General features: G+C 49.7%; 1 protein-coding gene across 3 annotated transcripts in view; it reads right to left on the reverse strand.

The window, feature by feature from the left end:
* Tex2 (testis expressed 2) overlaps positions 1–4890 on the reverse strand; it is a 109467-nt gene extending 104577 nt beyond the window's left edge. For 2 of the 3 annotated variants that reach the window (XM_029483456.1, XM_021176084.2), the window contains exon 1: positions 4361–4486. The gene's annotated coding sequence lies outside the window, so the exon portion shown is untranslated. Of the gene's footprint in view, positions 1–4360; positions 4487–4717 lie in introns of those variants that run through there. The other variant, XM_021176086.2, reaches the window with a different exon arrangement.
* Between the last annotated feature and the right edge of the window lie 769 nt (positions 4891–5659).

Consider the following 5659-nt stretch of genomic DNA (forward strand, 5'->3'; position numbering starts at 1 on the left):
CAGGGCTACACAGAGAAACCCTGTCTCAAAAACCAAAAACAAAAACAAAAACAAAAAAAAAACAAAATCAAGGCCAGACTGGGCCACAATACAACACCTTGTCTCAAAAAAAATAAATAAATAATTTTATAAATAAATAAATAAATTTCCTTTCAACCACTGAGTATCTCAGACCCTTGGGTTCGGAAGCTCAGATACTCTGAGACTATGTTGGGGGTAGAGTCGAGGGATCAGGCAATATAAAAAAAAAGAGTCCTTGGGATGGAGGGTCAGCGTAGTGGTTAGGAGCACTTGCTCTTGAAAAAGGAGCTGGGTTTGATTCCTAGGACCCACATGGAGGCTTCCCAATTCCTCAGGCATGCGTGTGGTACAGACATACACGCAGGCAACACACTTATACACATAAAATAATAAAATGAATTTTTATAAAAGGAAGTCCTCAATTTGTAAGACTCAGGGTCCGAGCTGTAAATATGTCCCAGGAACCCAGCAATCACAGGTGACAACATCAGGCCTGCCAGGCCTCTAGGTATCAAATCCAGGGCTCTGTTCATCTCATACAGTACCATCAGGCACTGTTAGGCATTTCAACAGGAACAACACACAATCTTGAATATAACCTTAATCACTTTAAAACTCACATATAAGAATATATCAGTATGGGGTTCCATTTTTTTTTAAATCAATCTTTATTTTTAACCAAGGGATTTAAAGGTGACAAAAAAAAAAAACCACCTTAGTGAACAGCCAGGACAACAGGACTGCCCATGGCTCATTAGTTCCTGAAGTTAATGCTTCTTCTCATGGGGACAGCAGTTACCTAAAAGACAGTAAGTAGTACTCCAGGCACACAGGATCCCAGTCCACGGATAATCACCAGGGCTCTGAGTGCCAAAGCTTCCTGGATGCTTGAGGCACCTACAGCCAACTGTTCACTCTGCCGTGTGACAGCATCAAGTGGTACGGGGCTCACTGTATGCCGAGCTGGTGAGCACACCAATGACCTCACTTAACCCTCCTCATAACTGCCTATAAATAATCCACTACCACTGTCCATCTAAGCTAAGACCACCAATATTTCACACACCTAAAAACCTCTCATGTGCCACTGTAAGGCTCTGTAAGTCTTGGCTGTCGTTATGAACACTACGGTGATACAGGTTGCACTGTCTTGGTGTTGCGACGCCATGAATACTGTCTCGACAGGTGAAGAGACTGAGGTACACAAAGACAGCAATTTCCCCAAGGTCACCGAGCTGGTGAGCAGACACACTGGTGATGCAGTCCCAGAAAGCTGGAGCACCTCTTTCCCAGACTTCCTAAGGACCCCCGCCCCCCGCCGCCACCCCAAAATTCCACCACATAGAGGCAGGACACCAGATGCTGACTGTTCACAGACACAGCACAGCAGCTCATTAGCTAGAGCCAAGCCTGTCCTGTCATATGGACACTGCCCTAAGTTAACTCTTGTAAACTCCACTTGGCTCCAGGAAAAGCAAAGCCGTACAGTACAATGGGAAAAGCAGGTCTTGGGTTCAAAAAGTCAGAGGTTGAAGGTCCAGCTCTGTGTCCAGTGAGCTTGTCATCCTGGTTAAGTCAGGGAACAATCCTGAGCCCCTTGCCTCCTCCATATCCTACCCTGAGAGGCTGCTGCAGGACCAGTCTGCCCACAAGGGATGGGAATGTGGTGCATGGCAGACCTACGACTTGAAAAACCACCTTTATTCAGCAGTGGCACACAACTTTAATCCCAGCACTTGGGAGGCAGGGGCAGGTAGATCTCTGAGCTGAAGGCCAGCCTGGCCTACAGAGAGAGTTCCAGGACCCTGTGTCAAAAAAAAAAAAAGAAAGGAAAAAAAAAAAAAGAAAAGAAAAGAAACAAAGCAAAGCTCACCTCTTCAGTTCCAGTCAGCTTCTGCTCTGGGAGAGAATCAAAGAATCCAAAACCCCTGTGACCTCAACAACCCCTAAGTGGGACTCTTAGGAGATACTAAAGGTCAAACCGGAGACAGAATTCCTTGAAGGAAAAAAGGAAAAGGATGGAAAGAAAACCTTGAGGGCAGCATTCTGCAATGATCTTCCTAACTTGTGAATTAATGAACTCGTAAGAAAAAGGGAAAGACAAGACGCCTAACATCAAGACACTGGCCAACAAACATAAAGGTGAGTATAATTTTGTATTGAACCTGACACAGAAACTGGCCTTTGAAGATTCAGTTTGCTATCAAAGTAATCTGAGGTAGAACGATTTCTCCCTCTCTGTGTTTACTGAGTAACATTCTGTATATTTCTCTCTTCTTACTTCAAGGGCCTCAGAAAACAAGAGCTTCTGACTTTGATGGGACTCCTCCCTTCTCCCTCCACCCCTACCACAGCCACAAAGCCTAGCAGATTCTAGCACATCACAGACTCTCAATAAAAAGTTATCAAATAAATATTTTTGACTCTGGGCAATGTCTTTGTTCATAACATCCTACAGTTAGTCTATATAAAAGTGTCATCAGGCTGAGGAGGTGGCTCAATTGGTAGCGGGCTTGCCTACCACACATGAAGCCCTGGCTTTGATTCCAACACCACACAAACCTGGTGTGGGGGCGCAGGCCAGAAACCCTAGCACTCAGGAATTGGTGGCAGAAGGATCAGACATTCAATGTCTATCTCAGCTAGGAACAAGGCCAACCTGGGATATGAGAGACCTTTTCTCAAAATACATACATACATACATACATACATACATACATACTACACACATACTACATACACACACAGGGGGTCGGGGGCAGCCTAACCTTTGCTGCTTTTCCTAGAAGCAGTCTAAGAACATAACCTCTAATCACATACAGTGGTGTGTCTAGCATCGGCTACAGCTCTCATTTCTCATCACTCAGCCCAAACTGCCCTTCCTTGCCTGTCCTTTACTACCTGTCAGTGAACTTCATCACCTCCACGTTCTAATCTGAATCTCCTTGCTCATCTCCTTTCCCGAAGACACACGTACAAGGATGTGCAGTCCCCCAGAGCCCTCCTCTATCCCTCTCCAAGCCTTCATGTCCACTCCCTGGGAGCCCAGGGAACAACGATCAGCCACACTCTGGCTTCATCCTCCTAGCCTGAAGACATTTATCTGTTTGAAAGACTCTGAAAAGATACTGAAACCGTTGGGAAAAGCTAACAGAAATGTTTCTCACCGGCCAATACTATATGCTTCCCTGCACATCACCCCCCAACTCAAAACGCAAATCCAGACCCTTCAAACTCCCTTCCCCAAGCGCCAGAGATCACTTGTCCCTCAGTTTCCCTTGTTATTTTCCACGTATAATTCACTTTCTCTTTGGATTTAATCTAGCTCCTGAAAAGACAATTCCTCTCAATTGAGCAATGGTGTCAAGACATTTGGACCTCACACCGGAACAGGACACAACCTGTGTCTTCAGGTTGTCACACTTTTCCTTCAACTCTAAAAAAATATGTCCTCCTCATCTATGAAATCTAATGACAAAGTAAGTACTCCTTAGCTCTAGGGGAAAAAAAAAGAGCGAGGGTGTTTAACAGACTTTGCCCTTAAATTTGATGCCGTGTAACCATAACAACTGATGGTTTAGGTAACCATCAACCCACTGAGGGGCTAAGTTTTCCAAAAATCATTTTTCAGTGGGGGAAAAACTCCCTTGCACCAACTCCCGCGCGTAGAGTCGGCACTCCGGAGTGGCATGTGGTGCAATGGAGCCGGCGGCTCCTGTCCCTGCTTCGGTCCCCTGGTCTCCACCACCGTCATCTCCATGCTCCCAGCGGGGCAGCTAGCGTTAGGCCTCAGCCCAATGTCACTTGTTAACCTTCCGATCTCCCCGGTTTTCGGTGCGCCGCCACCTCCCTTTGAAAGCACACAAGCCACCCCTCGGTCCCCGGTGTCCGCCAGGAGTTGCGGAAAAACAAGCGAGGCGCCGACAGCCACTGACAGATTCGCGCAAAAGTAACCGCGCTCCTCCATTCCCAAGCTTCTCCCACGGTGGCCCAGGGGGCGGAGGACAGCAAGGGCCCCACGCACAGAGGTGACAAGTGTTTTCCTTCAACGAGCGTGTGAATGCTGCTTTCCCGGACCCACACCGAGCCGCGGACGCTAGGCTGGGACCTGACGGCTTGCACCTCCCGCCCCGGGGCGACTCCGCCCTGCCCGGCCCCCAAGCAGGGAAGGTCTCTCCCGGGGCCACCCGTGCCGGCGTCCCGAGCCCTGGCAGTATAGAAGGGGCCGAACCGAGCCCCGCTGCGCCAACGGCTGCGGGAGCTGCCGGTGTCCCGGAGCCGGGCCACCCAGCCAGGGCCTGCTCCGCCCGTCGCCCCACCTGGCCCCGAGCGCGCTCACCCCGGATCCGCTGGCTGCCTCATCCTACTGCGCCGGCGCTCGTACTTGGCGGCCGCCGCGGCTCCTGCTCCAGCTCCAGCTCGGGCTCTGGCTGGGACCGCCGTGCTGCTGCCCGCCCGCCCCCGGGCACCGGCCGTCCCGCCCCGCCGGCGGACCCGCCCCGCGGCCGCGGCCCCCACCGCCCAACCACAGGGCGGAGGGGGCGGGGCCAGCCGCGCACCAGACATGACCAATCCAGCCAGTGCCGCGCGCCCGCGACGGGCCTGGAGGATCGGCCAGCGATCGGTCAGGGCTGTTAAAGGGGCTGCGGCGCTGCGGACTGGAAAGAAGGGGAGGCCGCGAAAGACTGCGGGTTACCTGGCGGAATCCCAGTGGGAGGAGCGAGCGTTGCACTCTCCCAATTGAAACTGAGGCGCTTTCCCCAGCTCTTTGCATTTCTTAATTTCCTCTTCCTGCAATTTAGCAACAAGTGCCTCCAAGCCGTGAGGGAAACTGTCTGGCTAGGCAGATTCTTAGGAACTGAGGTCTTAGGAGGACGTCGGACTTTATCAATCCCTGCTAGTTCCAGAAACTGGTTGTCTGAGCTCCTCCTCCACACCTGACCGTAACAACCAATCGCAAACTGATTAGTAGAATTAGCGCCTTGAATTCGTGTGACGTAAATATATCATATATTATGATCTTGGGTTTTTTTAATACAGGGTCTCCTGTAGACTAGGCTGTTTTCAGACTTGATATGTAGCTGCAGATAGCCTTGAACTGTTAGCCTCCTGCCTCTGCCTCTACCGCTATACGCATACACCACTACACCTGGATAACATAAGTTTACCTTAGAGGGACCGTGTCTGGGGCCCAGATAAAGGAAGGTGACTTTTAAAAATGAGTTCTCGCTTAAAATGAGCTTGGAATGGTGGAGGCTATTTTTACATTCATCAGTTTACAGGGTAAAGGGAGCGGTGGAGGGGGCAGAGGGTAGGCAGGACCCTCATAGCACAGGGGCAGATTGTGAGAGTGACTTTCCTTATCAACTTTGCCTTCTAAATGAGTGGGTCCCAAACTTCAGCATCAGCCCATCCCAGAGGACTTTATAGTGCAGATTCCTAAATCCCACCTAAAGTCTCAACTTTACAAAGACTGAATGGGTCTGGGCCATTTATTTTTCAAAATTCTTTCCCCAGGAGATTCCAGTAGGGAGCGCCCTGGGGGCCATACTCTTTTTTTTTTTTTTTTTTTTTCCTTTTTTTTTTGGTTTTTTCGAGACAGGGTTTCTGAACCTATAATATATTATCTCTATGCCTA

This window comes from Mus caroli, chromosome 11 (genome assembly GCF_900094665.2).
Source record: "Mus caroli chromosome 11, CAROLI_EIJ_v1.1, whole genome shotgun sequence".
NCBI classification, from domain to species: domain Eukaryota; kingdom Metazoa; phylum Chordata; class Mammalia; order Rodentia; family Muridae; genus Mus; species Mus caroli.